The sequence below is a fragment of the Pituophis catenifer genome, unplaced genomic scaffold (assembly GCF_029215685.1).
Source record: "Pituophis catenifer annectens isolate HBS135680 unplaced genomic scaffold, rPitCat1.0.hap2 SCAF_1, whole genome shotgun sequence".
NCBI lineage: Eukaryota > Metazoa > Chordata > Lepidosauria > Squamata > Colubridae > Pituophis > Pituophis catenifer.
In genome coordinates, this window is record NW_027256881.1 from 100,451,947 (window position 1) to 100,471,330 (window position 19,384).

The window sequence follows — 19,384 nt, forward strand, 5'->3', positions numbered from 1 at the left end:
TCTGGGCCAAAATGGCTTTCCCATCATTGAACTCTGAACTGTACCAGCAAATTATACAAAAAAACTTCAGAGTATTTCTCTGTGAGAGAAGCTCAAGAGAAAGTGGATCATGTAGCAAGCCCATGAGCCAAAACACATAAGTCATACAACCAAAGAATGATTAATACATTAGAAAGTTAATGTTTCTGAATGGCCAAGTCAAAGCCCAGACCTTAACCCTACAGAAATATGTTGGAAGGACCTGAAAGCAGCCAGTTCATGTGAGGAATCCCATCAACATCTCTCTGTTGAAGCTGTTCTGGAAGGTGGAATGGGCTAAAAATCCTGATGTGCAAAATTGATCAACTGTCATTAAAAATGTTTTGTTGCAGTTATTGCTACTGAAGGTGAGTACACAACTTTTGCCACATCCATGTAGCTATGGATCATTTCCCTCAATAAATACATGAATGTAGTTTTGACTTACTTGTTGAATTAGGTTCTCTTTATCTAGTTTGACAGATCACAATTTAGGTTATATTTATGCAGAAATGGAACATTCAAAATTTTTAAACACCACAGCGGGTAAGTTCCTACACTTATGAGAGAATCAGCTTCTTTTATAAGAATTGCATTAGGTACTACTTTATTCCTATGTTTTTTTTCCTGCTTCAGTTCTCTTTGTCTGCTTATAACAACACTGAAGGAAAGAAGTCTAGAAAATAATGAGCAAATGTGGAGAAAATTGCTGTTTCTTTGATGTTACTGTCAAAGCTATGGGTGTGTGTGTGAGAGAGTGACTATCCTTTTTTCAATTGTTTCAAAGAGCTTGTGATTGGGAAGCAAATACACAGATCACAATTGAGTTAAGGGTTGAAATCTGTGCTGGTGGGAGAAGAGATTATTGTACTTATTTATTTGCAATATAGCAAGTGTGTTAGATTTATTTCCCCAGGAAAATGTGGTTATCCTGAACTTCTGATTCCGGAACTAGAGTTATCCCACTTTCTTAACAGAAATTGTAAAATTACTTCAGATACACACACACACACACACACACACACACACACACGTATGTATGTATGGTATGTTACAGAAATGAGTACAACCCCTCACATTTTGTAAATATTTAAGTATATCTTTTCATGTGACAACACTGAAGAAATGATACTTGGTTACAATGTAAAGTAGTGAGTATACAGCTTGTATAACAGTGTAAATGAGCTGTCCCCTCAAAATAACGCAACAGGCAGCCATTAATGTCTAAACTGGTGGCAACAAAAGTGAGTACAACCCTAAGTGATAATGTTTAAATGGGGCCCAAGAAGCCGTTTTCCCTCCCTGGTGTCATGTGACACGTTAGTGTTACAAGGTCTCCGGTGTGAAGGGGGAGCAGGTGTATTAAATTTTGCTGTCACTCTCTCATACTCGTCACTGGAAGTTCAACATGGCACCTCGTGGCAATGAACTCTCTGAGGATTTGAAAAAACAAATTGTTGCTCTACATGAAGATGGCCTAGGCTAAGATTGCCAAGACCCTGAAACTGAGCTGCAGCACAGTGGCCAAGACCATACAGCAGTTTAACAAGACAGGTTCCACTCAGAACAGGCCTCACCATGGTTGACCAAAGAAGTTGAGTGCCCGTGCTCAGCGTCATATCCAGAGGTTGGCTTTGGGAAATAGATGTATGAGTGCTGCCAGCATTGCTGCAGAGGTTGAAGGGGTGAGGGGGGTCAGCCTGTCAGTGCTGAGACCATACGCCACATGCTGCATCAAATTGGTCCGCAGGACTATCATCCCAGAAGGAAGCCTCTTCTAAAGATGATGCACAAGAAAGCCCACAAACAGTTTGCTGCAGACAAGCAGACTTAGGACATTGAGGGAACCATGAATGCCAACATGGACTGTGACATACTGAAGCAGAGCATGATCCCCTCCCTTCAGAGACTGGGCCGCAGGGCAGTATTCCAACATGATAACGACCCCAAATACACCTCCAAAACAACCACTGCCTTGCTAAAGAAGCTGAGGTTAAAGGTGATGGACTGGGCAAACATGTCTCCAGACCTAAACCCTATTGAGCATCTGTGGGGCATCCTGAAATGGAAGGTGAACATGCACAAGATCTCTAACATCCACCAGCTCCATGACATCATCATGGAGGAGTGGAAGAGGACTCCAGTGGCAACCTGTGAAGCTCTGGTGAACTCTATGCCCAAGAGGGTTAAGACAGTGCTGGAAAATAATGGTGGCCACACAAAATATTGACACTTTGGGCCCCATTTGGACATTATCACTTAGGGGTGTACTCACTTTTGTTGCCAGCAGTTTAGACATTAATGGCTGCCTGTTGCGTTATTTTGAGGGGGCAGCACATTTACCCTGTTATACAAGCTGTATACTCACTACTTTACATTGTAACCAAGTGTCATTTCTTCAGTGTTGTCACATGAAAAGATATACTTAAATATGTGAGGGGTTGTACTCACTTCTGTGACATACTGTATATATATATGTTCATTTGACGTATGTATCAGTGGGGATAATGACTCACATAGCAATACACACACACTTGTAGGTTGTCATCAACCTACAATCACATGCACCTGTTCTGGATGTTGGCAGTTACAGACAAAAGACAATTCCAAAATCATAATCTTCAGACTTCACATTACTTATGCCGTTATGTTGTGAATTGATAAAAGAAGCATACTTACTTTAGCTATAACTCTCAGTATTGTTTCTTATGCAGCTGCAATGGGGGATATACTTTTTTGCATTGTTCAGCTTATCATTGAGAAGACAATGCACAGCTTCCAGTCGAGCTTAGATATCTGTTTGTGTGAAATCAATATGGTTGTAGGAGGAAAGGATAATTTTATTTCATTTGCATAGGTGTGTATGGGTGTTGGACTGTTTGGTTTGCTCCATAATTGCACCAGCTTGTGCTGTATGTTTATCTTTGCCTTACCTATGTAGCTTTTCACTTAGTAATTTTGGAACACCCAGTCTGTTACCTGAACATACAATAGAAAAGGGTGGTGTATTCTCCCTGCCACCATCTGATCCAAATATAGCTTTTCTCAGTGCTCGGCATACATAAGGATGGGTTTCGGATATAGACGATGAGGCAAGCAGAGACATTGGTTGAGTTACTGCCAATGCCTGTAATGCCTTTTACCTAAAGCTGCGATGCTGAATCTGTCGTGTCAAAATTGTTCTCAGTCTTGCACTCCTAAGCAATATCCTGATTCACTTCAGCCTTAGAAACATTTCTTTCCGGTCTTATTTTTCCCCACTCTCCATCCGCCTTCAAAAATGGGGGAATAGTTTAGCAAAGTATTTACAGGCCTTTGTTAACTGCTGTACAAAAAACACGAGGATTTTTCACGAATGAAGGTGAATATACGTGTCCCAGGATAATGTTGCAGGATCCAATCTGGGTCAGTCACTATGATCAGAGGTTTTGTCTTCGGAGCTTTCAGACTCATGCTGGAGCCCATCTTCAGGAAACTTCTTTCTAGCAGAGTATGTCCCTGAGGATGGGCTCCACCATGAATCCGAAAGCTCGGAAGACACCTCTGGCCCTGGTGACTGACCCAGAATGGATCCTGCATAGTTATTTTTCTTCAGTTGATGTGCCAAACAACAGGACAGAAAAAAAATGTATCCACACATTTAACATCTGCAAAAGAAAGAGACTGGCTTTCAGATCCTTAAGTATTTTTGCTACTACTGTAGTTGGCTTCTTCACCAGTATTTTTGGTGCATTGAAACTTCACATGCATAACAGACAGGATGAATTGTTTTCACCTGATATCCAAATATCCGAGTCTTTTTGAGTATGCAAATTCTGATATATGTCCTTTGCATACATTTGATCACTTTTTATTCTGATACACATTTTAATCCATTATACACACACACATAGTTCCAAACATACATACACTTCTTTTTGAAAGTACCCCCATCCTCCAAAACTGAGTTTCTTCGTGCAGACTGTGTTATTCCCATTCCTTATTTTCTTATTCTGATTTTTCCGATGCAGCTAAAGATTCGGAGCCCTGGGTTGTTGGTCCTCTGAGATAGGCCAGGCCTTGAAGTAAAGTAGAATAACAGAATCCTGAAAATTTGTCTCAAATTTCTTTCTGACCCAACATCAATGAGGGGTTAATTTGATTTTTTTATCACACTTCTCTCATTCTCATGGCTGCCTAATTTTTTTCTGATAGCGCCTCTTAACAGCACACTCAATCCTTCTCTATTTTCAATTCTACATTCCTTCATATACAATTTACTTCAGTAAATAGTCCTCAATTTACAACCAAAATTGAGCCCAAAATTTATGTTGTTTAAGTGAGAAATTTGTTAAGTGAGTTTTGCCCATTTTACGACTTTTCTTGCCACTTTCAGCTCCAGCGTGCTGTCGGCATGGAGCTGCCATTCTTGGGGGGAGGAACGCACAAACCTCGTTTCAGCTCAGCATCTGCTTCATCGAGCCTCCCAGGAACTGATAGGATTGACGGGAGGGAATAGCTGGGGGATGACATCATCATGGCCAACAGGAAATAACAAATGAATTAACTGTTGAGATGCTGGTTGTAGTTACTCAAGAATTAAACGTAAGCCAACTTTTTTTTTTTTTTTAATTTGATTTATATGCCGCCCTTCTCCGAAGACTCAGGGCGGCTTACAATGTGCTCAGCAACTTCTGGGTCACATGGGAGGGAGCAACGCGCGTGATTGGGTGGGTGGTGATAACTAATGGATAAATGGTGGTAGGAAGCACAGGGCAGTAGCCCTAACAAGATTTTCATCTGCGATTGTCAGTGAGTGCCAAGAAGTGATTAAACTAAGGTAGCAGCCATCCAGGTTTGTCTCCTTTTATTTCCTTCTGTTTAGAACCAGACAGCCACATTTGTTAAGTGAATCATTGCAGCTGTTAAATTAGTAACACGGTTGTTAAGTGAATCTGGTTTCCCCATTGATTTTGCCTGTCAGAATGTCACAAAAGGTGATCCCATGAACCCAGGACACTGCAACCATCATAAATGTGAGTCAGTTGTCAAGCATTTGAATGTAAATCACATGACCATGGGGATGCTACAACGCTCATAAGTGTGAAAAACGGTCATAAGTCACTTTTTTCAGTGATGTTGTAACTTCAAACAGTCACTAAATGAACTGTTGTAAGTCAAGGACTACTATAGAATATGGTAAAAACAAAAGCCACCTGAGATAAACTATAACAAACACATATCTATTTTTCTTTGTTGCAGGTTTTATTTGTAGGGAGGTATTTTTATAATGGATAAATACTCTGTGGTCTTAAACATGGTGGGCCATATAGAAACTGCAGATAGTTTGACTCTCTCCAATGTTCTATGGAAAATCTTGCTTGCCTTTGAACACCAGTTGGCAATGTTGCTGCTATTAAGGAATATGCAGCGTAACTCTTGAGTAGCAAGGGTATGCACATGAAAATGGCTGAGAGTAGTTATGAATAATCACAGTCAACACACAGATACACTGAGTTGTGATATAATTTACTTTTAGGAAGAGTAAAGCAAAGTACAATAAACAGTCCAGGTCATACACAGATAAACCAGTAGATAGTCAAACGTCAGTCCAGGGATATTCCAATAACAAGGTCTTCTTACCATACGTCTTAGTCATTCACAGTTCTTCTGGTTTCACAAACAGTAGCAAAAACAGCAAAAGCAGCAGTGACCAATAGAAAGCAGCAATGAGCAGGCAGAGAGAAGCAGAGAGAATAAGCCATGATTCTAGCTCCCTCTTAAGGACATTGGCTACAGAGCTAGCCAATCAGGACACAGTATGATGCAACACAGCAATACAGTCTTAAAGCTATACAATACAGGTTTATATCAATATATGATACAAACATATATTGATGGTTTATATATTGCCAACCCAACCAATTAGGTAACAGTCATTTCCTAACAGCTGCAGTCGCTGATATCACGAACCAAATAAAAATACAGGCAGCCCTTGATTTATGACCAAAATTGAAACTAGGATTTCTGTCATAAGTTGGTGCAATTGTAAAGCAAATGTCATGTGACCAAACCTGATTTTACCACCATGGTTGTTAAAGGAATCACTGCGGTCATTAAGCTAATTGTAGGCTCGTTATTGGGGAATCTTGCCTCCCCAATTGATTTTGCTTGTTGGAGGTCAGCTGGAATGGTTACAAATTGTGATCATGTTGCAGCAAGATGCTGCAACCATTGTAAATGTGAGCCAGTTGCCAAGCACCTGAATTGTGTTTGTGTGATTGTGGGGGCGGTGTGATAGTTGTAACTTTGGGGATGCGTTATAAGTCACTTTTTTTTTTTGGCTTTAATTTATATGCCGCCCTTCTCCGGAGACTCAGGGCGTCTTACTTTTTTCTGGTCTGTCATCACTGTTGACAGTGGTGAACTGTTATAAAACAAATGGTTGTAAGTTGAGGACTGCCTGCAGCTCAGCTTGAAATAATCAGGACCAGATTGTTCTAATTCACAGGGTCATCCTGCCCCTCACAACACTACGTATGTTTTCTTACACATAATTTTAAGCTTCATTTGGATTTCACGGAAAGGAAGCATGTTGCCCCTTCTTGCCCACAAGACCACATAGTGCCCCACCCAAAACCTCTCAAAAGACTCCACACAGCACAATTCTGAGATGAACATTAGCCACAGGAATTTTCCAGGATCTATTCTCCTGTCATTTAAATGCCAAACACTTCTGTTCTCTTGAGAGGAAAACAGATAATGTGTTTTCTTTGAATGGTCTTACGCTTTTTATTGTCGCTTTAAAGCTCCTTTTGGCTATTATTTAATTAGTGTATTTGATTTTAATGTGTTGAAACTTTTCACCGAGTTCTTGTTTACTCTCTTGGAAATTTCAGCAGAAAGGGGAGTTCTAAACATCATTTTAAATAAATAAATGAGAGTGTAATGGACTTTGGACTCCACCCAGCAAAGCCCAAAAAAGATTATCCCCCCCCACCCTTATTTGTTGATAAGCTGATTTTGATTTTAAATATTTAGCTTAATTGGCAAGGCATCAAACTCTAGCCAAATATTTGCATTTCATAATCTTGTCAATACGATGTTGATTCCCACCTTCACTATTTTTGAGTGTCTTTGGATTTTAAATTAGTGGGCTTGTGCGTGGGGGAAAGTTGACAACACCTCCTATGTCCAACCCAATCCATGGTCATGGGGTTTTTGGAACTGGATTTGGGCATAAAGCCCGAGGCCCTGATTAGTAGTATAAGCAAGCCAGCTCCCTAGTGGCTCACCATGTTTTGAATTGTGAGGTAGTGTCATCATCTAAAGCAGTTTGGGAAGCACTTGGACCTCCAAATATTGCTGAACTACAACTTCCAGCTCCTCAGCCCTAATGCCCAATATTGATATAATGGGATACTGGTTCATGTCCACTTTTGAACTAAGTAGAAAAGAAGGTTCAGGAAATGCCAAGTCATGTAAAATATTTATCCAGTAATAGCATTTCCTCATCCCTGGGATTTTATTCAGAGGAGAAAGAGTCCAGTTTTCCTTATTTCCCATTTTAAAGTATTCACATACGGTATTTTCCCATTCAGATATAGCAATGGAATTTGGCCTACAGAACTGTGCTACAGTAAAAATCACAAACAATAATGGAATTGAAATACCGAATGACCAAACCATCAGGAACTATCAGGATAAAGCATATAAATATATGGGTATGTTACATTTGGATAACACAAGTATGAACAAGTTAAAAATGTTAAAGATTGTACAAATTGATTATAAATGACAATGTAATACAGTCCCCAAAATGAATCATAGAAGATATGTAAAAATTATTATGTACTAGTAATGAAAAATTGATGGGAAAATATGGTTGAAAAAGTAGTCGAAAATGAGCAGGATAGAATATTGTGCAATTTCCAGATACAGACTGATAAAATCTTGGCTCATAACACAACAAATACAATTGTGATTAAAAAGAAGAAAATGTGGATAATTTATGTGGCAATTCCAAGGGATAGTAGAAGAGAAGACAAAGAATTGAAGACAATTGCAAAGATCTGAAAATTGAAACTTAAAAATTATGGCATAAACCAGTTTTGGTGGTCTTAGTGGTTTCCAGCATACTGGGTGTCATATCAAAAAATCTTGGACAGCAATAGAAAATCTATGCCTTAACAAAATTTCCATATGTTTGTTGCAAAAGGCCACCTGGATCTGCTCATACACTATGACAATACATTATGATACCCTTGATTCTTGGGAAAAACTCAACGTATATGAAAGCCAACAATGCATATGCAAGCCAAAGAACTAGGAGGAATATCAACAGGAGTGCTGATTTACCACCAGCCTATCATGTACTTAGAAGGCAAGGGCTGGGCAGCACAAGCAAAGGACAGCTAATGATTTAAAAGCCAGCCATCAACACACCCCAATCAACATCTAAAAACCCACTTACAACAGGCACTGTAAATACCACACAAAAAGCACATACTCTGCTACAGAGAAGTTCCTGAAGATGGGCTCCAGCACAAGTTTGAAAGCTCGAGTTTGAAAGCTCGGAAGACAAAACCTCTGGTCCTGGTGACTGACTCAAATTGGATCCTGCAACATTTTCCTGGGGCACATATATTCGCCTTCATTCATAAAGAACTACCAGCTGTGACTTCATATTGTTGTGAACATAATAACAATAACATAACAATAGCAGCTTTTATATGTATTTCCAACTTCCTCGCCTCTTTGAGACCCTTTGATTGAAACTTCTTCCTTATAGAATGGTGTATGTAAGGAAATGTAAAGTGGCTTTGAGATCAACTTGAGCAACATTATGACACAGTGGTAGATCCAGCTGGACTATTTGAGAAACAATATATTAATGAAAGTGCAAGCTAACAGAGACCTCTAATAAAAGGGAATATATGTAGAGCAGGACTGAACTGTGGAGTCCTTGGTGCTCTCTGATCTTGGATGTTTGCTTGGACTTTGGACATCTGCAAGCAAACAACCAAGCTCAGAGCACACCAAGGACTTCAGAATTTTCTACTTAAATCAACGAACCATGAATCACATCCAAAGTATGTGATTGCAGCCATCCCTGTATATAGTTACAGTATTCAGTCATGGAAGGACAAAATCCATGTATTTCAAACAATAGTGACACAACTTCCTGGTATTTGAAATTTAGTTAAGGCTAAAGCTAAATAACCACTAGGTAGCTAGTATCACTTTTCTGCCACGTTGTAGTAATTCTTCTGCCAACCTAGCAGTTTGAAAGCACGTAAAAAAATGCAAGAAGAAAAATAGGGACCACCTTTGGTGGGAAGGTAACAGCAGTCCATGCACCTTTGGCGTTTAGTCATTCCGGCCACATGACCACGGAGATGTCTTCGGACAGCGCTGGCTCTTCGGCTTAGAAATGGAGATGAGCACCACCCCCTAGAGTCGGGAACGATTAGCACATTTGTGCGAGGGGAACCTTTACCTTATGGTAATTCTAGTTTAGGACAGTTTCCTACTTCCCTGCTCCTAAGTTTGAGTATACCCAAATAACATATTTAGTGCAATGCTTCATATTAGACTTGGTCTCATCCACCCAGCTGCTGGGCTGTTTTCCCTTTGCATTTTGCAGCAAGTTGAAAATGATGCCATTTGAGTTCCTCTTGGCCCCCACAGCACACATTTATGTGCCCATATGGTTTTGCTGTCCAAACTGTATATATAGTTGATGTCAGACATCTGTCCAACATCATCCACTACTGTATGTGAAAAGTGTCCTTCAATTGGCACGCACAATGTCACATCCTCTTTTTCCCCCCTTTTTCATTCCCATTGTGTTGGCAAGAACCCCTTGTGGCTATTGTGAAGGGAATTCTGCACTAGGCAGGCTTTAGAAATTCAAGAGCTCAGTTCTTTGAAGTGCATTTTCAATTCTATGCCTTAAACCCGAGATGGGCTAAATTATTTCACTTTGTGAAATAATTTCGTGGCCACTTCGTGATTACTGTTTAACCTTTCAACCATTAGGTGGTAGCAAAGAGTCAACATTTTTGAATTGAATCAAGCACTGATTAAGTTAATTATTTATTTATTTATTTGTTTGTTTAAATTTCTATAATTAGTTGAGCACATGAAAAAACATGAAAAAAGTAAGATTATATTAACAGAATCGTGATAGAATGCCCCAAATTTTCATTGCCACTTTTTAAAGAACACAAAGTCAAGATAGGGCTGTTCTGAGCTTCTTTCTTGTGCTTTATATTTTCCCAGAGCTGAGTATTTGTTTCATCTCTCCCACTTGCTTTTCAAGACCAGATATAAATTCCATACACCTTCCCTAGCCTGCTGTTGTCCATATGAGTTGGATTTCCATCCCATAATCTGGGTAGAAGATTGGACTAGATCTCCAAGGTCCTTCCAACATCATGATTCTATGATCTTTTACTTAATGTGGCAATTGCTATGAAGTCCTGGATGAGTTCCCATCTGTAAAGTGGTAAGTTACGTTTACGTCTCATGTTCCTATTATGCAGTATGTTTCTCGAGTTGATTTATCCTTCTCTTTTTAAAGGAATCCCTAGGGGAAAAAATAGCAATAACAATAGCACTCAGATGTATATACCACTTCACAGTGCTTTACAGTCCTCTCTAAGTGGTTTACAGAGTCAGCATATTGCCCCCAACAATTTGAGCCCTCATTTTACCCACCTCGGAAGGATGCAAGGCTGAGTCAACCTTGAGCCAGTCGAGATTGAACTGCTTGCAGTGAGCAAAATTAACCTGCAATACTGAATTCAAATCACTGCGCCACCTCTCTGTAGCTGTATATATTTCCTAGGTTCAAGATGTAAGCCTAGATTCTGATTTAGAGTCATCTGAAAGAGTAAAGGCTCCTATATAGGTGAGGTCTTGTCATGCTCCAAAACCAAGAAAGACATGTTAGGACTCTCCTGAATCATTCCTTTATTCTTCCTCCCCTATAAACCAAATTAAATCAGTCTACTTGTACCATAAACATGTACAACTAGGAAGGACCCACTTTCATCCTTTTTCTCCCACACAAATTATCTAACCTGTGTCATCTTTTGTTACTCTGGAATGCACTGCCTCCCTCCTGTTAATCCTGACAACATTCTATCACAGGTGTTTTGTTGCTTTTACTTTCCTGTAAGATTGGAGGTAAAGAACTCATTTTTCATCACTGAAGTGGCGGTATCAAGGTTGAATGAGGCAGGAGGGGAAACTAATAATTCATTGTAGTGCGTTGCCTCTGGTTTTATTGTGGCTTTTGGAATTTAATTAATTAAAGATTTTATTACCTGTCTTGTTTTATGGGCCATAACTAGTCTGTAGCTTAACAAAATCAGGCAAGAACATTTTAAAGAGTGTGTGTATAGTTTGTTGCAGGCTAGCAGTTAGTTAACTTGTCAATGCTGAGACTGAAAATGCATAGGATTTTGTAGGGACTGCCAAATACTACGGTATATATTTACTAGATTCCACATTGCATTGCCACATCAGATCCACATCACATCCAATCTATAGAATGGCATGGGGTCTCAAACTATGAATCAGGAGTCTCTAAGGCAAGGGTGTCAAACTCGATTTCATTGAGGGCTGCATTAGGGTTGTGTTTGACCTCGGGAGCGTGAGAGGTGGTGTGTGGCCAGGGTGGGCGTGGCCAGGTCAATGTCACTCGTGTCAGAGGCACCTATGGTGGCCCGAGTGCTTTGCCAGTGAAAACAGAGCTCCTTTTCACTGGCAGAGGCACCACGGGCCAGTCCTTCGCTGTTTACGGGGCAGACCCGCGGGTCAGATCTAAGCACCCTGTGGGCCAGATCTGGCCTGCAAGCTTTGAGTTTGACACCCCTACTCTAAGGGTTTTCATCTTGCCTGAAAAAGCCTGATCAGTTTTTTTCATTTAAAAAAAACCTTCACAGGTTTTTTAGAACATCTGATTAGGCTTGTACAGACAAAGTGAAAGTGTTTGAAACTCACTTGGCGCTTTGATTCTCATTTTGCTTGTATACGTGCGGTGGAAAATGGCTGTGCTGTAGCATCCCCATGATCATGTGATCAAAATTCAGGTGTTTGGCAACTGGTTCCAAATCATATTTATGATGGTTGCAGTGTCCTCACGTCATAACCTTAACCTTTTGCAAACTTTTTGCAGTCAATGGGGAAGCCAGATTGACTTAGCAACTGTGTTACTAATGGAACGACTGATTCATTTAACAACCGGTTTACTAACTTATCAATTGCAGTGATTCACTTAACAACTATGACAAGAAAAGTCATAAATTTGGGCAAACCTCACTTAACAACATAAATGTTGGGCTCAGTTGTGGTTGTAAATTGAGGACTACCTGTTTAAAAAAAATCCTGGAATACATCAATTTAAATGTTTACATTAAAATGGTATATTTACGTCTTGTCCAACCCTAACATCAATCAAATTAGTTTTATAGAAGCATCACAAATTAATTTATCATTATAAGGGGTTACTGTCAAGCAGAGTTTCCTAACCTGGAAGATGTACCTCCCTTGAGGAGATGCAAACAGAATTGAGGGGTGGTATGAAGAACTTTTTAGTTGTACATTCCTTACACTCAATCCACCTTTCCCAAAGAGTCATTGTATTGTTTTCATTCTTCAGTTGTGTTCATTCTGGTGCTTGGATTCTTAGGGGAGGTGTACACATTATGATTACATGGGGTAAAAAAAAAAAAGTTTAGTAACCCCTGCTGTAAAAGAATGTGGAGCTGACTGACAAGGAGTGCATGAAACATTCAGGGGGAGCTTTCAGGAAAGGTTACAGATTCCTGGGAAAAAAAAGAGAATAAGCATGAGAAAGAAACTCAAAATCATTCCACCTTGATTTTGTCTAGTAGAAGATGAAACAAAGAGGAACTTGGAGAGGCTTTCAATATTCTGTTATTCTGTCTTACTACTCCCAAAGGCATTCCTGAAATGCCTGCTGTGCCAGTTTCTAGACCTGGCCTGCCTCAAAGGAATGGGCAACAAGCAGTCTGGTCTATAATTTATAGTCACTTGATTCCTTTATTTTTTAAAAAAATGTATGGTTCTTCCTGGTTTGTGCAGAGCAGTTTAGGAGCATGTGGTTGTCCAGGTTTCTTAGGTATGCACTTATTAGCAGCTATATCAACCTGAGTGATAATTATATCAAATTCAATCTTTACTAATTGAATGCCTATCTAGAATTCCAATCCAAGAAGATTCTACTGGCTGAGAATTGTAGACCTAACACATTTGAAAAGCACCAAGTTGAGGAAAGCTGACTTTTACACTATTGTATCATATGTGTGTGAAAATCCAAACATACGTACATCCATGAATCTAAGGGCTCTTATACTGAGTTAATGGAATAGGTATATGAACCCTCCTTGTTTTAAACGGCCAAAAGCATGCTTATTTTTGGAACGCTATGCATTTGTGCTCATCCACTTTAGACCCGCTGTTTACTTCCCTCCCCCCCAATATATGTTTATTTAAAGTACAGGGGTTGATATCTTTCTTCTGTCGATCCTTTATAATTTAGTTTCTTGCCCTGCCTGTCCTTGAGTCAGCAGAAAATGACCAAAACAGAATTTACTTCCTGCTGCTGTCGTCGTTAAGTTAGTAACATGGATGTTAAGCAAATCTGGCTTCCCCGTTGATTTTGCTAGTTAGAAGGTTGCAAAAGGCGATCACATGATCCCGGGGACATTGCAACTGTCACAAATATGAACCAATGGCCAAGCATCTGAATTTTGATAATGTGACCAATGGGGATGCCGCAACAGTGGTAACTGTGAAAAATGGTTACATTTTGTTCACGTGACCATGGGCAGTGGTGAGATTCAGCCAGTTCACACCACTTTGGGAGAACCGGTTGTTAACTTTCTGAGCAGTTTGGCAAACTGGTTGTTGAAAGAAATCATTAGGGCAGAGAACCGGTTGTTAAATTACTGTACTTGAATCCCACCACTGACCATGGGGATGTGTGGGGTTTATCCAGGGGTGAAATCCAGCAGGCTCTGACAGGTTCTGACAGGTTCTGGAGAACTGATAGCGGAAATTTTGAGCAGTTCAGAGAACTGGTAGCGGAAATTTTGAGTAGTTTGGAGAACTGGCAAATACCACCTCTGACTGGCCCCAGGAGTGGAGAGGGAATGGGGATTTGGCAGTATTCTTCCTCTGGAGTGGGGAGGGAATGGAGATTTTGCAGTATTCTTCCCCTGCCACACCCACCAAGCCACACCCACAGAACCGGTGGTAAAAAAAATTGGATTTCACCACTGAATTTATCTTTCAAAGAACGGTATTAGGTGGCTTAGGTTATGTCCAAGCATATAAACTCTGTGTTTTAATTAGCTAGAGGTCCTGAAGTCTTGAAAAACACAGCATGTACTCATTAAGACATTTCAAACATTTCCTCTGTCAGCCCAAGACATGAACACACAAAGCAGACATAGCAGCTTTTCTGCAAGATGTTTCTGATGGGTTCTGATTATGGCTATGGACCTCTATTCCTTTGAAATAATGTGCAACTTAACCCAAAAGCCTGTCTTGACTTCAGTTTTACACAAACCTGGCAGTCTTTGCTTCAGAACCATCCGGTAAGCTTGGAAATGCAGAATCAAATCATCAGACACAGTACTCTTTTCTTGCTGCTTAATATGCACTAGGCATACTATACGAAGAACAAAGACACTTTAATAGTCAGATATCTGGGTATTGTCCATTCTGATTAAGCAGTGTTATAGAAAACATACCAATAACATTATGCGCTTGAATATAAAAAAGGGAATTTTGTAGTATATTTCTAAAGACAAGTATATTGTTAAGCACAGTTTCTTAAAATGGACTGTAACAATTATCTTAAAGATAATACATTAAGCTTCAAACAGCACATTTACAAATTAAAATGTTAACAATATCATTAAGTTTTAAAAGGTATTATAAGGCATAATTAATAAGACAGCTGTCTATAGACACTTGTGCCTTGATAAAGGGGATGTTCTTTAAAATATCACAATGTTGTTGAGTGCAAGCACAGAAAAATGAAATTAAAGTTCTCAAAAGTTGCTGCAATTTTTTAAACCTTAAAGGTGTTGTTAGTAGGGACGGCCTTTATAAAATTCTCTCCAAGATTGGATGTCCACCTCAGCTCCTTAACATCATTAGGTCCTTTCACGAGGAAATAGTTTTTGCGGGCTTAACATCAGATTCCTTTGACATTCAAAGTGGAGTGACGCAGGGCTGTGTCCTCGCGCCAACTTTATTTGGGATCTTTTTTGCTGTCATGCTGAAACATGCTTTTGGAACTGCAACAGAGGGTATCTATTGTTATGTATATAGTTTTTGTGGGAAAGTTTGAATGTTATTGCTCTCAGCTGATTGGCTGGTTGCCAGGACTGTAAAGTATATAAAGGGAGCTGTTTCCCTGGGTCAGTTGCTGGATTCACACCATGAAGTAAAGAGCTGTTGTTACTCATGACCTGGCTTCTGGGTCCTCATTCACTCTACTTAAGATTGGCGACAAGGATGGGATTTTGAGGCCCAGAGCTTAGGAAAGAGTTGAAGCCACGAAGCAACAGAGAGAGCTGAAAAAGAGAATCCAGCCAGGCGGACGAGCGGAACACCCAGAGAGACAAACATGGTGTCTGCTTACGTGCCTTCCAAATTTGTACAGAGGTACGAGTTTCACCAGTGACTGCAGCGAGAGGGAGAGCCGGTCAGCGCGTACATGGCCGCCCTGCGTAAGGCGGCAATGCACTGCGAGTACAGAGACCTAGATGACGCGCTCCTAGAGCAACTAATCTGTGGCGTGAGAGATATTCACCTACAGAGAAGGCTGCTCACTCGAGCCAATCTAACTCTCCACATCGCGCTAAGACAAGGTTACACCCTAACTATTCCCCTGACAGTTTCAAGGGATCAGAAAAGAAACTGAGGGAATTTCCGATAGGGATGCCAGTGTATGCCAGGAACTACGCAGACGGGCCCCTATGGATAGCAGGGACGATTACAGATACAACCGGGCCCAAGTCTTACATGTTAGACATGGGAGATGGAAGGGTATGGCGTAGGCACATAGACCAGTTACGAAAAAGGGTAGTCGCCAAACCAGAAACCATGCCTGACGATCCAGTCCCTAACTACCAACCACTTCCAACAGTTAGCTCAAGCCCGAGACAAGCGGAGAACTTATCTGAAGACTTCGGTGTCTGGAGCCAGCAACCCAAGGAATCGAAACCAACTGAAGAAGTCAATGCCCCCAGAGAAATCCAGGAGGTTCCATTGGCGGAGCGGGGAGAAACAAGAAGTCTCTCCGACCCGCTCGACGCCACACCACAGACTGAACTGCACATGTCTACTAGGGTCCAGACACGCTCTGGTCACCTGCGTGATTTTGTATGTAAATGTGTATCCCAAGTGCCTTCTGGGAGGGGAGGGATGTTATGTATATAGTTTTGGTGGGAAAGTTTGAATGTAATTGCTCTCAGCTGATTGGCTGATTGCCAGGACTGTAAAGTATATAAAGGGAACTGTTTCCCTGAGTCAGTTGCTGGATTCACACCATGAAGTAAAGAGCTGTTGTTACTCACGACCTGGCTTCTGTGTCCTCATTCACTCTACTTAACATCTATCTCCAGACTAGATCAGACGGAAAACTCTTTAATCTCTCTAGATTGAGAGCAAAGTCTAAAGTTCAGCTGAAATGCTTACGAGACTTCCTCTTTGCTGATGATGCTGCCATTACTGCTTACAGTGCCGAAGACCTTCAACAATTTATGGACTGTTTTAGCAAGGCCTGCCAAAGTGCATCGCTGAAAGTCTGAGGAGATTCTCAGCCATCCAGGTCATGGTTGTCCCAACGGTGCCTTTTTAGGAGGCAACTGAACTGTCTTGTTTTTTCTCTGAAGACATTTCACTTCAAAGAAAAAACAAGAAGGTCCAGTTGCCTCCTGAAAAAACACCTTTGGGACAATCGTGACCTGGATGACTGCAAATCTCCATAGACTAAATCAAGATAGTCACTTTCAAAGCCAGAAATTGAAAATGTTGATCCTAATCTCAGTTTGAATTAAAATGCTGTTGTCATGGTGAAATAAAATAATGTTGGGTATTGTACAGAATGATTTACTGTTATTAGGTCTGTTTTTACTTATTAGTTTCCTTTTACTTAAAAGTCACCCTGAGAACTTGCCTGCTGAGGATTACAGTATATACGTGTAATAAGAAGCAAATCCACTAGTTTTCCTTACAGATTTCATATTCTTTGGCTGTTTGCATATTCTGAATCAAACATGTTTCGATTGCCTGCCAAATATGTGGCTGATAAATTATTGATGCAACAGAAAATAAAGTACCCAGGATCTAGCTACAGAAAACCAAGACAAATGGGCTCAGTGAAGAGCCACACACACAAAGGGAAAAAATAGAGCTGCTGGACATATTCTATTCTTCTACAATAGTGAAAATGAAGTCTGACAAGTACATTAAGGGACACCCATGGAGACCAGCGATAGTTGTTTGAATTTCCTCTGTGAATTCAATGCGCACAAGCAATACGTTCCCCTGGTTACAGCAAGCTAAAGTAAATACATCTTCAAAGGTAAGCCCAATTCTAATTCTTTCTTCATGGTAGATCTGTTCTCCAACTGTGGTCAGTTTTCCCTGGTTTATGTACATTGAAATAAGTTTGAATAGAGGAAATTTCCAGCTATGCTGTAAGGATTTAAGCCAGGAGCCTGCCCATGCTTTTGATAAAATATGATTGTCATTCCTCTTCTTCATGAAACTTAGAAAAGATAGACTGGTATATGTGCAAATGTCTCCAAGAATGGGAATTGTAAGAATGGCTTATAGAAAAGCCTAATCATAGCCTGTAAAATGGTACACTAACTCTAATATCAATGTGCAGCATAGATAACTCATCAACAGGCTTCAAAAATCTATTTAAATTTATAATATTGCTGGTGGAATTTTTTAAAAGGAGAAGTTGCCAAACCTGAGAAAGATAAGTGGATCAACTGGTTCAACCTTCATGAAGCAACCATAACGGTCAAGAAAAATTCTGTAATTTAATATGTCGTACAATATGTAGTCCTGTACACAGTTCTGAAAAGGGATATTAAAAAGCTGAAAAAGGGCAAAATGGAAGAGCAATCAATATATGGGGGGTGGGGGGTGGGATTGAACCACTCTCCTGGCGAAAAGACTATACACTTATCTTTGCATCTCTCTGACTGTGGAATAATTAACCCTTTTTTAAAAAAAGCACTTATTCATCTCCTTTCCAGCTCATAAGAAAGGTATCTTAAAGTAATCCCTAGTGGTTTTTAGATTTAAATAAATGTTTTCCCTTTTCAGCCTCCAAATCAGTGGTGGGTTTCAAAAATTTTTACTACCGGTTCTGTGGGTGTGGCTTGGTGGGCGTGGCAGGGGAAGGTTACTGCAAAATCTCCATTTCCTCCCGATCAGCTGGGACTCGGGAGGCAGAGAGTAGATGGGGGTGGGGCCAGTCAGAATTTTTAACTACCGGTTCTCCGAACTACTCAAAATTTCCGCTACTGGTTCTCCAGAACTGGTCAGAACCTGCTGAAACCCATCTCTGCTCCAAATGAATGAATGAATGAATGAATGAATGAATGAATGAATGAATGAATGAATGAATTTATTGACATTATACGTGTATACACAGTATACCCATGCAACGAAATTCACTTAACACCCAAAGATCAGGTCCAACACACATAACAATCTCCAAAAACACTCCCACCCACCACAATTCTCCACCCTTAAACCACCCAAATATCCACACAACAGACCAAGTAATACTGTCCAATACTGTCCATCAGCTCATTGATGGTGGCCCTTTAGTTCATTGTTGAGTGCAATTATAGCGCTGGGATAAAAACTATTCAGAAAACGTGTGGTCTGAGTTTTAATTGTTCTGTATCTTCTGCCAGAACGCAACAGTTCAAAAAGATTGTAAGCAGAATGGGAAGAGTCTCTAAGAATGTTATGCAACTTTCTCAAACAGCGAAATTCGAAGATGTCATCCAGGGCTGGTAACTGGAGTCTGATGATATTCTGGGCAGTTTTAATGATTCTCTATAGAGCTTTTTTGTCCGCTACAGAGCTGCTCCCATACCATGCAAGAATGCCGTATGTCAGGACACTCTCAATGGTGCTGCGATAGTAGGACAGAAGTAGATGCTGAGATAGATTTATCTTCCTGAGCATTCTCAGGAAGTACAGCCTCTTCTGTGCCTTCTTCCCAAGCACGTTAGCATTCATAGTCCATGAGAGGTCCTCCGAGATATAAGCACCCAAATGGTTTGTGTTGGGACTTGCGGCAGAA

At 40.4% G+C, this 19,384-nt stretch overlaps 1 long non-coding RNA gene across 1 annotated transcript; it reads left to right on the forward strand.

The window, feature by feature from the left end:
* Positions 1-260: 260 nt before the first annotated feature.
* LOC139323825 (uncharacterized) lies at positions 261-16,548 on the forward strand. The gene is made up of 4 exons (XR_011601021.1): positions 261-386; positions 7,599-7,721; positions 10,322-10,507; positions 16,193-16,548. It is a non-coding gene; the product is annotated as an uncharacterized lncRNA (long non-coding RNA).
* Positions 16,549-19,384: the final 2,836 nt, after the last annotated feature.